The sequence below is a fragment of the Bombina bombina genome, chromosome 2 (assembly GCF_027579735.1).
Source record: "Bombina bombina isolate aBomBom1 chromosome 2, aBomBom1.pri, whole genome shotgun sequence".
In the NCBI taxonomy this organism is placed as follows: Eukaryota; Metazoa; Chordata; class Amphibia; order Anura; family Bombinatoridae; genus Bombina; species Bombina bombina.
Window position 1 is genome coordinate 253,681,080 of NC_069500.1, and position 16,195 is coordinate 253,697,274.

General features: G+C 36.9%; 1 protein-coding gene across 4 annotated transcripts in view; it reads left to right on the forward strand.

Annotated features, from left to right (window-relative positions):
- PAM (peptidylglycine alpha-amidating monooxygenase) overlaps nucleotides 1–16,195 on the forward strand; it is a 405,645-nt gene that overhangs the window by 292,149 nt on the left and 97,301 nt on the right. The gene's annotated exons all lie outside the window — the stretch shown is intronic.

Consider the following 16,195-nt stretch of genomic DNA (forward strand, 5'->3'; position numbering starts at 1 on the left):
GGGCTCTTCTAGCCGTTGCCAGAACACAAGGTATTGCAGTAGCGCCTTACCTGGACGATATCTTGGTACAGGCACCATTTTTTCGTCTAGCAGAACATTCGGAGTTCCTTCTCAGTCTTCTTCGATCACATGGATGGAAGATAAACTTGGAAAAGAGTTCTATTACTCCAAGTACAAGGGTGAATTTCCTGGGAACTATAATAGACTCCATATCCATGAGAATATTCCTCACATATTAGAGACGTTGCAAGCTGACTTCTGCATGTCTTGCCCTCCAGGCCTCCTCGAGACCCTCAGTGGCTCAGTGTATGGAGGTAATCGGACTCATGGTATCCTGCATGGACATCATTCCTTTTGCCATATTCCATCTCAGACCCTTACAACTATGCATGCTGAGACAATGGAACGGCGACCATTCAGATCTGTCTCAACAGATTGGGCTGGACAGCCTGTCGAGAGACTCGCTCTCCTGGTGGCTCTGTCCAGATCTGTCCCAAGGCATGTCCTTTAGAGACGTCCTGGGAGATTGTGACTATGGACGCAAGCCTTTCCGGCTGGGGAGCCATTTGGGGTGCCAAGAAGGCACAAGGTCTGTGGACTCAGGAGTCCTCCTCCCTTCCAATCAATATTTTGGAACTCTGGGAAATCTTCAATGCCTTGAAGGATTGGCCCCTTCTGGGTTCTTCCCAGTTTATCACATTCCAATCAGACAATATAACCTCAGTTACCTATATCAACCATCAAAAGGTAAAGAGAAGTTCCTTGGCGATGAGAGAAGTTTCTCAGATACTAGAGTGGGCAGAGACTCACAAATGTACGCTGTCAGCGATCCACATTCCGGGTGTGGGCAACTTGGAAGAGGACTTCCTCAGCAGGCAATCCTTTCACCCAGGGTAATGGTCTTTTCACCCGGTGGTGTTTGCAGAGATATGCAGTGAGTGGGGGACGCCAGACATAGATCTCATGGCATCCCGTCTCAATACCAAGCTACCCAGGTACTGGTCGAGGGATCCTCAGGTGGAATTGATAGATGCCCTATCAGTACCATGGAGGTTCAGTCTCATTTATCTTTTTCCTCCATTACCGCTTCTCCCTCGTGTGGTGGCTCGCATCAAGCAGGAGCGAGCATCTGTGATTCTGATTGCTCCTTCGTGTCCGCGAAGGATGTGGTTTGCAGATCTGGTGGGGATGTCCTCAGTGGAGGTTACCTTGTCACAGAGATCTGGTGTTACAGGGTCTTTCTTTCATGTAATTAGCAAGAGTCCATGAGCTAGTGACGTATGGGATATACATTCCTACCAGGAGGGGCAAAGTTTCCCAAACCTCAAAATGCCTATAAATACACCCCTCACCACACCCACAATTCAGTTTTACAAACTTTGCCTCCGATGGAGGTGGTGAAGTAAGTTTGTGCTAGATTCTACGTTGATATGCGCTCCGCAGCAAGTTGGAGCCCGGTTTTCCTCTCAGCGTGCAGTGAATGTCAGAGGGATGTGAGGAGAGTATTGCCTATTTGAATGCAGTGATCTCCTTCTAAGGGGTCTATTTCATAGGTTCTCTGTTATCGGTCGTAGAGATTCATCTCTTACCTCCCTTTTCAGATCGACGATATACTCTTATATATACCATTACCTCTGCTGATTCTCGTTTCAGTACTGGTTTGGCTATCTGCTATATGTAGATGAGTGTCCTGGGGTAAGTAAGTCTTATTTTCTGTGACACTCCAAGCTATGGTTGGGCACTTTGTTTATAAAGTTCTAAATATATGTATTCAAACATTTATTTGCCTTGACTCAGAATGTTCAACTTTCCTTATTTTCAGACAGTCAGTTTCATATTTGGGATAATGCATTTTGATTTGACCATTTTTTCTTACCTTAAAATTTGACTTTTTCCCTGTGGGCTGTTAGGCTCGCGGGGGCTGAAAATGCTTCATTTTATTGCGTCATTCTTGGCGCGGACTTTTTTGGCGCAAAAATTCTATTTCCGTTTCCGGCGTCATACGTGTCGCCGGAAGTTGCGTCATTCTTTGACGTTATTTCGCGCCAAAAATGTCGGCGTTCCGGATGTGGCGTCATTTTTGGCGCCAAAAAGCATTTAGGCGCCAAATAATGTGGGCGTCTTATTTGGCGCGAAAAAATATGGGCGTCGCTTTTGTCTCCACATTATTTAAGTCTCATTTTTTATTGCTTCTGGTTGCTAGAAGCTTGTTCTTTGGCATTCTTTCCCATTCCTGAAACTGTCATTTAAGGAATTTGATCAATTTTGCTTTATATGTTGTTTTTTCTCTTACATATTGCAAGATGTCTCACGTTGCATCTGAGCCAGAAGATACTACAGGAAAATCGCTGTCAAGTGCTGAATCTACCAAAGCTAAGTGTATCTGCTGTAAACTTTTGGTAGCTATTTCTCCAGCTGTTGTTTGTATTGATTGTCATGACAAACTTGTTAAAGCAGATAATATTTCCTTTAGTAAAGTACCATTGCCTGTTGCAGTTCCCTCAACATCTAAGGTGCAGAATGTTCCTGATAATATAAGAGATTTTGTTTCTGAATCCATAAAGAAGGCTATGTCTGTTATTTCTCCTTCTAGTAAACGTAAAAAATCTTTTAAAACTTCTCTCCCTACAGATGAATTTTTAAATGAACATCATTCTGATTCTGATGACTCCTCTGGTTCAGAGGATTCTGTCTCTGAGGTTGATGCTGATAAATCTTCATATTTATTTAAAATGGAATTTATTCGTTCTTTACTTAAAGAAGTTCTAATTGCTTTAGAAATAGAGGATTCTAGTCCTCTTGATACTAATTCTAAACGTTTAGATAAGGTATTTAAAGCTCCTGTGGTTATTCCAGAAGTTTTTCCTGTTCCTAATGCTATTTCTGCAGTAATTTCCAAAGAATGGGATAAATTGGGTAATTCATTTACTCCTTCTAAACGTTTTAAGCATTTATATCCTGTGCCGTCTGACAGATTAGAATTTTGGGACAAAATCCCTAAAGTTGATGGGGCTATTTCTACCCTTGCTAAACGTACTACTATTCCTACGTCAGATGGTACTTCGTTTAAGGATCCTCTAGATAGGAAAATTGAGTCCTTTCTAAGAAAAGCTTATCTGTGTTCAGGTAATCTTCTTAGACCTGCTATATCTTTGGCTGATGTTGCTGCAGCTTCAACTTTTTGGTTGGAAACTTTAGCGCAACAAGTAACACATCGTGATTCTCATGACATTATTATTCTTCTTCAGCATGCTAATAATTTTATCTGTGATGCCATTTTTGATATTATCAGAGTTGATGTCAGGTTTATGTCTCTAGCTATTTTAGCTAGAAGAGCTTTATGGCTTAAAACTTGGAATGCTGATATGGCTTCTAAATCAACTTTACTTTCTATTTCTTTCCAGGGTAACAAATTATTTGGTTCTCAGTTGGATTCCATCATTTCAACTGTTACTGGTGGGAAAGGAACTTTTTTACCACAGGATAAAAAATCTAAAGGTAAAAGTAGAGCTAATAATCGTTTTCGTTCCTTTCGTTTCAACAAAGAACAAAAGCCTGATCCTTCATCCTCAGGAGCAGTTTCAGTTTGGAAACCATCTCCAGTCTGGAATAAATCCAAGCCAGCTAGAAAGGCAAAGCCTGCTTCTAAGTCCACATGAAGGTGCGGCCCTCATTCCAGCTCAGCTGGTAGGGGGCAGGTTACGTTTTTTCAAGGAAATTTGGATCAATTCTGTTCACAATCTTTGGATTCAGAACATTGTTTCAGAAGGGTACAGAATTGGTTTCAAGTTGAGACCTCCTGCAAAGAGATTTTTTCTTTCCCGTGTCCCAGTAAATCCAGTAAAAGCTCAAGCATTTCTGAAATGTGTTTCAGATCTAGAGTTGACTGGAGTAATTATGCCAGTTCCAGTTCTGGAACAGGGGATGGGGTTTTATTCAAATCTCTTCATTGTACCAAAGAAGGAGAATTCATTCAGACCAGTTCTGGATCTAAAAATATTGAATCGTTATGTAAGGATACCAACGTTCAAAATGGTAACTATAAGGACTATCTTGCCTTTTGTTCTGCAAGGGAATTATATGTCCACAATAGATTTACAGGATGCATATCTGCATATTCCGATTCATCCAGATCATTTTCAGTTCCTGAGATTCTCTTTTCTGGACAAGCATTACCAGTTTGTGGCTCTGCCGTTTGGCCTAGCTACAGCTCCAAGAATTTTTACAAAGGTTCTCGGTGCCCTTCTGTCTGTAATCAGAGAACAGGGTATTGTGGTATTTCCTTATTTGGACGATATCTTGGTACTTGCTCAGTCTTTACATTTAGCAGAATCTCATACGAATCGACTTGTGTTGTTTCTTCAAGATCATGGTTGGAGGATCAATTTACCAAAAAGTTCTTTGATTCCTCAGACAAGGGTAACCTTTCTGGGTTTCCAGATGGATTCAGTGTCCATGACTCTGTCTTTAACAGACAAGAGACGTCTAAAATTGATTGCAGCTTGTCGAAACCTTCAGTCACAATCATTCCCTTCGGTAGCCTTATGCATGGAAATTCTAGGTCTTATGACTGCTGCATCGGACGCGATCCCCTTTGCTCGTTTTCACATGCGACCTCTTCAGCTCTGTATGCTGAAGCAATGGTGCAAGGATTACACGAAGATATCTCAAACAATATCTTTAAAACCGATTGTTCGGCACTCTCTAACATGGTGGACAGATCACCATCGTTTAATTCAGGGGGCTTCTTTTGTGCTTCCGACCTGGACTGTAATTTCAACAGATGCAAGTCTCACGGGTTGGGGAGCTGTGTGGGGATCTCTGACGGCACAGGGAGTTTGGGAATCTCAGGAGGTGAGATTACCTATCAATATCTTGGAACTCCGTGCAATTTTCAGAGCTCTTCAGTTTTGGCCTCTTCTGAAGAGAGAATCGTTCATTTGTTTTCAGACAGACAATGTCACAACTGTGGCATACATCAATCATCAAGGAGGGACTCACAGTCCTCTGGCTATGAAAGAAGTATCTCGAATTTTGGTTTGGGCGGAATCCAGCTCCTGTCTAATCTCTGCGGTTCATATCCCAGGTGTAGACAATTGGGAAGCGGATTATCTAAGTCGCCAAATGTTGCATCCGGGCGAATGGTCTCTTCACCCAGAGGTATTTCTTCAGATTGTTCAAATGTGGGAACTTCCAGAAATAGATCTGATGGCGTCCCATCTAAACAAGAAACTTCCCAGGTATCTGTCCAGATCCCGGGATCCTCAGGCGGAGGCAGTGGATGCATTATCACTTCCTTGGAAGTATCATCCTGCCTATATCTTTCCGCCTCTAGTTCTTCTTCCAAGAGTGATCTCCAAGATTCTGAAGGAATGCTCGTTTGTTCTGCTGGTAGCTCCAGCATGGCCTCACAGGTTTTGGTATGCGGATCTTGTCCGGATGGCCTCTTGCCAACCGTGGACTCTTCCGTTAAGACCAGACCTTCTATCACAAGGTCCTTTTTTCCATCAGGATCTGAAATCCTTAAAATTAAAGGTATGGAGATTGAACGCTTGATTCTTGGTCAAAGAGGTTTCTCTGACTCCGTGATTAATACTATGTTACAGGCTCGTAAATCTGTATCTCGAGAGATATATTATAGAGTCTGGAAGACTTATATTTCTTGGTGTCTTTCTCATCATTTTTCTTGGCATTCTTTTAGAATACCGAGAATTTTACAGTTTCTTCAGGATGGTTTAGATAAGGGTTTGTCCGCAAGTTCTTTGAAAGGACAAATCTCTGCTCTTTCTGTTCTTTTTCACAGAAAGATTGCTATTCTTCCTGATATTCATTGTTTTGTACAAGCTTTGGTTCGTATAAAACCTGTCATTAAGTCAATTTCTCCTCCTTGGAGTTTGAATTTGGTTCTGGGAGCTCTTCAAGCTCCTCCGTTTGAACCTATGCATTCATTGGACATTAAATTACTTTCTTGGAAAGTTTTGTTCCTTTTGGCCATCTCTTCTGCTAGAAGAGTTTCTGAATTATCTGCTCTTTCTTGTGAGTCTCCTTTTCTGATTTTTCATCAGGATAAGGCGGTGTTGCGAACTTCTTTTGAATTTTTACCTAAAGTTGTGAATTCCAACAACATTAGTAGAGAAATTGTGGTTCCTTCATTATGTCCTAATCCTAAGAATTCTAAGGAGAAATCGTTGCATTCTTTGGATGTTGTTAGAGCTTTGAAATATTATGTTGAAGCTACGAAATCTTTCCGTAAGACTTCTAGTCTATTTGTTATCTTTTCCGGTTCTAGGAAAGGCCAGAAAGCTTCTGCCATTTCTTTGGCATCTTGGTTGAAATCTTTAATTCATCTTGCCTATGTTGAGTCGGGTAAAATTCCGCCTCAGAGAATTACAGCTCATTCTACTAGGTCAGTATCTACTTCCTGGGCGTTTAGGAATGAAGCTTCGGTTGACCAGATCTGCAAAGCAGCAACTTGGTCCTCTTTGCATACTTTTACTAAATTCTACCATTTTGATGTATTTTCTTCTTCTGAAGCAGTTTTTGGTAGAAAAGTACTTCAGGCAGCGGTTTCAGTTTGAATCTTCTGCTTATGTTTTTCGTTAAACTTTATTTTGGGTGTGGATTATTTTCAGCAGGAATTGGCTGTCTTTATTTTATCCCTCCCTCTCTAGTGACTCTTGTGTGGAAAGATCCACATCTTGGGTAGTCATTATCCCATACGTCACTAGCTCATGGACTCTTGCTAATTACATGAAAGAAAACATAATTTATGTAAGAAATTACCTGATAAATTCATTTCTTTCATATTAGCAAGAGTCCATGAGGCCCGCCCTTTTTTTGTGGTGGTTATGATTTTGTATAAAGCACAATTATTCCAATTCCTTATTTTATATGCTTTCGCACTTTTTTATCACCCCACTTCTTGGCTATTCGTTAAACTGAATTGTGGGTGTGGTGAGGGGTGTATTTATAGGCATTTTGAGGTTTGGGAAACTTTGCCCCTCCTGGTAGGAATGTATATCCCATACGTCACTAGCTCATGGACTCTTGCTAATATGAAAGAAATGAATTTATCAGGTAAGTTCTTACATAAATTATGTTTTTCGTTTATCAAAATGTAGATTCTCTGAGGCTGTGTGGAGATTTAACGCTTAGTCTTAGCCTAAAAAGGGTTCTCTGAGAGTGTTATCGACACTCTGGTTAAAGCTCGTAAGCCAGTTACTCGTCGTATCTACCATAAAGTGTGGATGAATTACTTGTACTGGTGTAAAGAGGCTTTTCCTGGCATAAAGTTAAGGTTGCCAGAATTTTAGAGCTTTCCTCCAGGAAGGACTGGAGAAGGGCCTATCTGCTAGTTCCCTGACGGGACAGACATCGGCCCGGTCGTTGTTACTGCACAAAAGGTTTGCTGAGCTTCTGGATGTGCAGTCTTTTGTCAAGACTCTGGCTAGGATAAGACCCGTGTTTAGATCTGGGGCTCTGCCTTGGAACCTCAATCTTGTTCTTAGTGTTTTGCAGCAGGCTCCGTTTGAGCCTATGCATACTGTTGACATTAAATTGTTATTTTGGAAAGTTATTTTTTTGCTGACTATTACCTCTGCGCAAATATTTTCTGAGATTTCTGCTTTGCAATGTGATCCCCCTTATCTGGTTTTTCATGCTGATAGGTCGGTTTTTACTCACTAAACTATGGTTCCTCTCTAAGGTGGTGTTGAATCATAACATTAATCAAGAAATTGTTGTTCCTTCCTTGTGTCCTAATCCTTCAGCGAAGGAACATTTGCTTCACAATCTAGATGTGGTTCGTGCCTTGAAGTTCTATCTTCAAGCTACTAAGGAATTTAGACAATATTCCTCTTTGTTTATCATCTATGCAGGGAAACGTAAGGGGCAGAATGCTACTACGACTTCTCTATCTTTCTGGTTCAAGAGTGTCATCCGCTTAGCTTATAAGACAGTGGAACGACTGCCTCCTGAGAGGATAACGGCTCATTCTACTAGAGCGTTGTTGAAGGTCAGCAGGTCCAGCAATAATTTGTGAAAGCCTTTTTTTCCACAGAAAGGGTGGCTGATTCATGGAATAATCTTCCATTAGAGGTGATAAGGACAAACACTGTGGGAGACTTCAAGAATACCTGGGATATGCAGAAGGCTACTCTACAAACTTAAGAAGCTACCAATTTTAGAAAATGTTGGCCAGACTTGTTGGCGCTTATGATTCTTATCTGCCATCAAAATCTATGTAACTAATCATAAATAGAATATGTAAAAGCAGATTTTTTTTCTTGCAATATACAAAAGTTCCTCTTTTAGATTCTGCCAAAGGGTATCATTTAAGGGAGCCAAAACCAGGAAGATCTTAAAGTCATTGGAAGATATTAGACAAGACCTTTCCTTGCCTTGCCAGATTTTTTTTTTATTACTGTCTTAATTAACAGTCTAATATAAATGTATTTAATAAATGCATCTCTGTGAGAAAATTACTTTAATAAAAAAAAAAACCTAATAAATAAGTTGGTTAATACTAAATAGTAAGTAGAATTACTTATTATTCCAGAGTGTTAATGATGCAGCAAAGATTTGTATATATTTTTTTTGGCATATATTTTTGTAGAGTTACAGATGGTGCTGAGAGATTTGTCCTTAATTATAATTTACCTAAGAAATTGGCTTAACTATAGTAATTATTTCCTGAGATGAGATGATTCTACCTGAGGGATTTGTCTCCCCGGTCCATGTATTTAAACTCATGGTTAAATAATTGGGTAGAAACAGATTGTTTGCAAACATGACATAATGTATTAAGGTCACTTTATCTGTTGGCGGTCAACCTGAAAGCAGTACCATCTTAGCCTGTGCTCAAATCTTAATACGGGTCTGTTGTGTTTTCGCTTCTTAAAACAGACATGCTTGTCAGTATGTAGAACACATTGATAGTTCAGACTTGCATAAAAGGTCTGTTGAATTTATTTATTTCCTCTTTTCATTACAAGCTTCAAAATTGAAAATTAAATTGTAGCATAACATTCTCAAGCCTCTGATAGCAGAGCTGCTGCTGATGCAGATGGGGTTGAATTCTGCACTTTACCAACAGAACATTTTTTTTGCCATGGTAACGGCTAAAGCGGACACCAAGTCAAAATGGCTCAATTAACACCATTTGGAAATCAGTAAAAATGTATGTTTTAATAGTCACTGGTCCAAAATTCTAATATCTTTAATTGTATGGTGAATGTTTTATGCAACCAATAACAAAATGTGTACATAATTCACTTAATCTCATGCATAACATAAAGTATTTACACCTTAAAGGGAAATGAAACCAACATTTTTTTCTTTCATGATTCAGAAAGATGCATTTTTTAACAGCTTTTCAATATACTTCTAGTATCAAATTTTCTTTGTCTTCTTTGTATCTTTTGTTGAAAAGCTGTAAAGTAGGATCAGAAGTGTGCACGTTTATGCAGCAATATATGGCAGCAGTTTTGCAACAATGTTATACGTTAGCAAGAGCACTAGATGGCAGCACTATTTCCTGTCATGTAGTGCTCCAGACGTGCACTCTGTCATGCCGCTCCCTTGTGCCGCTCTGGCTGTTGCCAGGGACACGGCGGTTGCTACTCTGGCTTTTGACAGGGATGCGGCGGTTCCTGTGAGCCACCGCACGTCTCTTCCCCTCTGAAGCCAGTCCGGATCTCCTATGGCGCGAAACCTGTGCCTATGTAAGTTTCTCACTTACTATCTTCACTGCCCAAGTATAGGTGTTGCTTCTTGTGCTCCTGGGTGCTGTGTTACTGAATTGCTGGATTGCCATACTGATATTGAACACTGCCTGTCTGACTACTCTGCTTGCTTAACCCCTGAACTACTGGATTGCCATATTGTTTCCGAACTCTGCCTGTCTGACCACTCTGCTTGCTTAATCCCTGAACTACTGGATTGCCATATTGCTTCCGAACTCTGCCTGTCTGACCACTCTGCTTGCTTAATCCCTGAACTACTGGATTGCCATATTGTTTCCGAACTCTGCCTGTCTGACCACTCTGCTTGCTTAACCCCTGAACTACTGGATTGCCATATTGTTGCCGATCTCTGCCTGTCTGACAATTCTATTGGTTTACCCCTGAACTGTTACTCTGCTGGATTTCCTTTGTTGCTGATACCCGCCTGTTCCTGCTCTTTCTATTGGTTCACCTCTGAACTGCTTTTCTGCTGGATTGCCTTCCTGTTGCCGGACTCAGCCTGTCTTGACCATTCTCTGTCTTCTTATTATTGCCCTGAAGGACTACCCTATCTACCGTGAGTACTGCTTACCTCATTTCACTAACTTACTCTGCTCTGGGATATTTCCTATCATTCCACTTGACGCCAGGATAAGAAGACTACTGGCCAAGTTTGGTCTGATAGAGAGATATCCCACGAGCATTACACACTCTAGCTATCTAGATATCTCTTCAACAAAGAATAACATGAGAACAAAGCAAATTTGATAATAGAAGTTAATTGGAAACTTCTTTAAAATGGTTTGCTCTGTCTGAATAATGAAATGTCCCTTTAAAGCAGATCAAGATAGTTTCACTTGGCCCTCCCTTCTTTAATAGGTTAGCCATTAATTTGGGCTGTCAATTTTTTTTTTTAGGGTTCTAAGTGGTGTAACTATTTGAGGTTCTATATAGGCACTGACAAGATAAATATATAAAGACAAGTGTCCAGTGTACACTCCCACCATGCACTGCTTGGATAAATGTCACATTTTACGTTGTTATACAGTTCCATAATGATCACTGCACTTGGCACTCACAAGATACATTTAGACAACTGTGTATGTCTATTGTGGGTTACAACTCCCACCATACAGTTATGGAGCACTTACTCAGCTCAAGTGGCCCCACATGGGAGAAGAACACTTGGCTAGTGGCCCCAAGATACATTGAGTTTGATACCCCTGCTTTAAAGAGACACTGGATTAAAACATTTCAATCATGCAGCATTTACACATGTCAAAAATATTTATTTATTTTTGTCTGAAAAAGTGTTAAAAAAAAGTTGTAATGGTTTAAAATAAGAGAACAACTTTAAACAAAGCTGAACGTACAAGAGGAAAAGCAATAGCATGGTTAGTAGTAACTATTATACTGTAGTTACACTAAGCAGTTTAATGTCCCTTTAATATAACTATCCCTTTAGTATAACTTCTCGTAAGTAAATCTATGGTGTAGGAAATGTGACTGATGTATGTATGATGTTTATTACTTTAAAAAGGAATATATGGTACATTTTTAAGTTTCACTATACAAAATATTTTTTATTATATATTTGTTTTATTAGACCTATACGTTTAAATGCTTCTTTATAATAAAGATAATTTATATATTAGTGCTATATTTTGTTTCGATCTTTAAAGGCACTTCAGTGCTGTATTTTAAAGCACAAAACCATTTTACTTAAAAACCATTTTACTTATATTTCTAATATTTAGCTTTTTTATTTCATTAATGTACAAAGCTTTTCTGTGTGTAGTCTGTGTGATATAGTTCATCACTTTCCTTCTATTTAGCAAATGAGGTTAATCAAATATAAAACCAATAAGTAAATAGAGTAACCAGTGAGTTGGAGCTTTTTCTCGTATGACCACAATGACCTTATTAAGAATTACAATCATAAATGCTCCTAGCAACAATAACGCATAGTGTTTCTTGCTTATTATTCAGTGATAAAATATTCTAATGTATGTAACTATAATATTGTTGGTAAAATTAATTATATTAATTTAACTGTGTGAATAGATAGATAGGAATCACTTTTGAAATGTAAACATAGATATGAGGCAATATGGACACTACATATTGGACACTACAATATGGAGACTACATATTCCTCCTGTTAAAAACAAAATACATAAAAATATGTATGTGTATATATATATATATATATGTGTGTGTATATCTTACAAACTATTTCAGTGTTTTTATCTAAAAAAACAAAAACATTCTTTCTATACATCTACATGTAAAGATTTTTTTTAAGTTAGTTGTTGCCCTAGATATTATGTGTTTTTTTTTTTTTTATATGGATTTATAAGGTTTTAGAATATAATAAACACCAACCTGTAACTTAACACTAAATAAATGTCAAATGTTGAAAATACATACAGGACCATGCTACAGTAAAGTCCTAAAAAATATTATTTAATTAATGTTGAAACATTAGGCAGTTTTTTTGCATTAGGAATTTGCTTTCCATCCAATAGCTTGTTCCCTGTATTCTCCCCCTTTCTCTTATTAATGATTAATGTTCCTTACTGGCGTCTCTGTAGTTGCCTAGCAACCAGTGATATGAAGAAGATACTTGAGAGTAGCAGATAATTTCATACACCTTACTGCAGGGTGGATTTGATTTAAATCAAATTGATTTAAATCATGATTTAAATCACTAGTCAGTGGGACTCGATTGAAATAATGATTTACTACATTAAGGTTTAATTTTTAGAACAATACATTCAGATTATTTTTCTAATTATATCAGAAAATGACTGATTCATTTATACACCGTTAGAAATAAATAATTTTTAAATTATAGGGAGGGGAATTATATCCACTTTAATAAGTTAATCATTCGTTTTTAATCTACGTTTCATCTGTACATTATTGGAATTTTAAATGGCTTAATTTAACAAAAAAATGATAATTACATTAATAATAACAATTTAAATAGTTTTATTTATTTAATGTTATTTATCTAAAACAATAACATAGGTTTTTATAGATGAAGGTTTCATTTGTAGAATTATACATTTTAAGATTATTTTTCGAGTTATATCAGTAAATTACTTATTTAGTTTTATACCATTAGAAATAAATAGTTAATTATAAAATTATTGGGAGGTAATTATTCCTATTTGATCTACTTTTCAGCTGTACTTTATTGGGAGGAGAAAAATAATCATTTACTTAATAATAACAATTTAAATAGTTTTATTTAATTAATGAAAAATGAATCATAACCTTAACAATTTAAATAGCTTTATTTAACTAAAACAATAACATTATAGATTTCAGTTTAATTATTACTGTTTGCCCCTCCCTCCTCACACTTAGGTCCTTGTGCAGATATATCCCACTCCAAACAATTTTCTATTCATTTAGCTTCTTGGTTGATTATGTGTACATAGATTTGCAGGGGAGCAATGGGATTAAAGGGAAAGTAAAGTCAAAATTAAACTTTCATGTTTTAGATAGAACATGAAATTTAAAAAAAACTTTCCAACGTACTTATATTTTCTAATTTGCATTGTTTCCGTTTGTATCCTTTGTTGAAAAACAAATCTAGGTTCCAGTAGTGCATTGCAGCTTACCCAAGAAAGGATATCATGAGAATAAAGCAAATTTGATTATAAAAGTAAATCTGAAAGTTGGTAAAAATTGCATGCCCTATCTAAATCTTAAAAGAAAAATGTGGGGGTTATGTCCCTTTAAGGTCTATTTCTCAATGTTTATTTTATAACGTGTTTGCCGTGAAATAGAGGGATGTTATATCTATAGACACAAATTCACAGCATTGAGAACTGCAAAACCAAACATATGTGATAATATCTTCTAGAAAGAAGGCATGGCCAAAATAATATTACAGAAACCTCTGGAAGAACATTACATTGTGGATTAATAAAATTAAGTTAGACAAATAAATGAAATATCACAGCCATAAATATATAGCCTCATGCTACATAATTAAAAACTAATTTTTATTTCAGGACAAATAACCTTTGGATTATAATGTATCTTAAATAGAAGACTGTCTTAAAATAGATTTTCTCCCCAAAAGCATTTTATTTAACAACCCTATTTAAATTGGAAAAAAAAAAAAATCTAATTTAAACAAATATGATTTATTTTTATTTTAAACATTATTTTTTTTATCCACTCTGCCTCACTGTGTTCCTCTAAGCATTTAAAAGTGCTTTAGAAGGAGGGGCTGCTTTCTGGAATGCATATTAACATTCAAATTTATTCCATGCACTCTCTGCATCTTCCCTCAGAGTAGCGGCCAAACAATATGAAAAGTTGTTCTTTAAAATAATATTTCTTTAACAGACACATAGAAAATGCAATTGTTGTGAGTTACTTTAAAAGGTAACAGAAAATTGAAGCAATTACTTTAAATTGAAGCTCAAAATCGGGATTTTGTTTAAAATATATATTGCAAAAGCCAATTTACAGTAAAGACAAAAATAATTAAAATGAAGATGTTGTTTTGTTTCTATGGTAAAGTGTGCCTAACTGAATGATAATATTTGGTTAACATCATTTTAGTTCACAAGAAAAAAAAACAATTCCGCATACAATTATTTAAAGTGATGGTAAATTCTAGTGTTTCAAAAAATAAAGGCGACTTTCATTCATCAGTTTAAAAAAAATAGATGAATAAGTACCTTTAGCACTAACCTAACTAACCACGGGCAGCTAATCTTTTTTTTAATGAGGTGACATTTCCACCACTTAGCCAATAGCTGTGCTTGCCCTTTGGCATTATGCTGTAGGCTAGCACAGATATTGGCTAAGTGGTGGAAGCATTACCTTATTGCTAACTGAGCTGCGTCATGGGCAGCCGGAGGCACTTAGGTTAGTGCTGAAACCATGCCGAAATAAAGCTACCTATTCATCAGTTTTTTAAGCTCACCTTTATTTTTAGTGATGGCAAATCCTATCGTTTTTGAAACGCTAGAATTTACCATCACTTTAAAAATGTCTGAAACAAGGGATGGTGGTACTTGGTGCACAAAAAATAATAATTCATACTGCCTTTCACAATTTTTTTTAGAAAATTATCACCAATTTAGGCAAAAAAATGTTAGCCACCTCTGGTCTAAAATTATGTGTAAAACTAAACTTCAGTTATGGCAAGAGAGTCTACAGATTTCATACCTCAAGGGTATTTCATCAATGATAGTTATGCTCATGTTCATTTGGGACCTGCTGATCTTTAGTTGCTTCCCCCTTTAATGAAGCCATTGCAAGCAGTAAAAGCATCTTTTTCCTATACCAGGCTGTAGTTTGCACCAGTGTTGACTTGGCTTCTCAAGCTCGAGTCAGTCCTGGGGTGTGGGTTATATTGTGTGGAAAGTACAAAAAATACTGCAGTTTATAAATCTCTTTTAATCTAACTAGTTGTTTGATGATTGTCCCTCCTCTTTTACTTTATACTTTGGAGTTAACCATAATCTATTAAAAAGACAGTAAACCTGCGATTATGCTTTACAGCTTCAGCAAACTGCTTGATGCAAAGTCTGATTTATAAAAAGCTTTATTATTTTATTTATTTACTTCTGTTTTCGTTTTTTTTTTAAAAACAGCACCACGTACATGCTTCTGATCTACACTCTTGCATAACCATCCCCACCAATCAGAACCTCGGAGTTCAACAGTAGTTGTTCATAGGTTGCTGATATATTTCCAGCATACTATGTGCCATTATGTCCCTTTTAATGAACTATAAAAGCAAAATATTTTATTGCATGTGTCAAAAACAGCAATAAATAATGTTGTTGTTGTTTTTTTTTTTTTTTTTGAGTGAGTGAGAATGGTTAAGTAAAATCTATTTAAATTTACATTGAAATGAACAGGAAATGCGCAACTGATACTTTAGTATACATGCTTATTGGCTGATATAATAGGATCCTGTTGTATTGGTGGACAGTGAGAAGGGTTGATGAGTCTATAAAAGGAAATGTTCTATCACACAATCCATTTTTTTCAAACGTTGATACATTTGGAGTAACCTGTTTCCGATGTAACTAAGTAAACACGCTTTCTAAGTCCTTTCAACAAGCAAACTCCTTATGCTCTCTTTCTAGTTAGTATTAGAGGGGAAATACTGTCATGATTTCTCGGTAGAGAGAGCCTTTACTTTTCATTTAATGATAATACACCAATGTAGCCTCTAAATCCTAAATCCATTGTATATACAATTTACTGAAACACATTTTCAATAACCCTTTTATATATATATATATATATATTTCTCAGTACATTTTTTTGCTTTATTTAGTTTATGGAAATGTCAGACAGAGTAATGTCTATTTAAATTTAAGTATACTGAAATGACTGAATTGTGTGGCTTCATTTGTGTAGGCTTAAACTTAATAAATAAAAACTGGTATATATTTTTGATTTTGTTTGTCAAACATAATAGGGGAGAT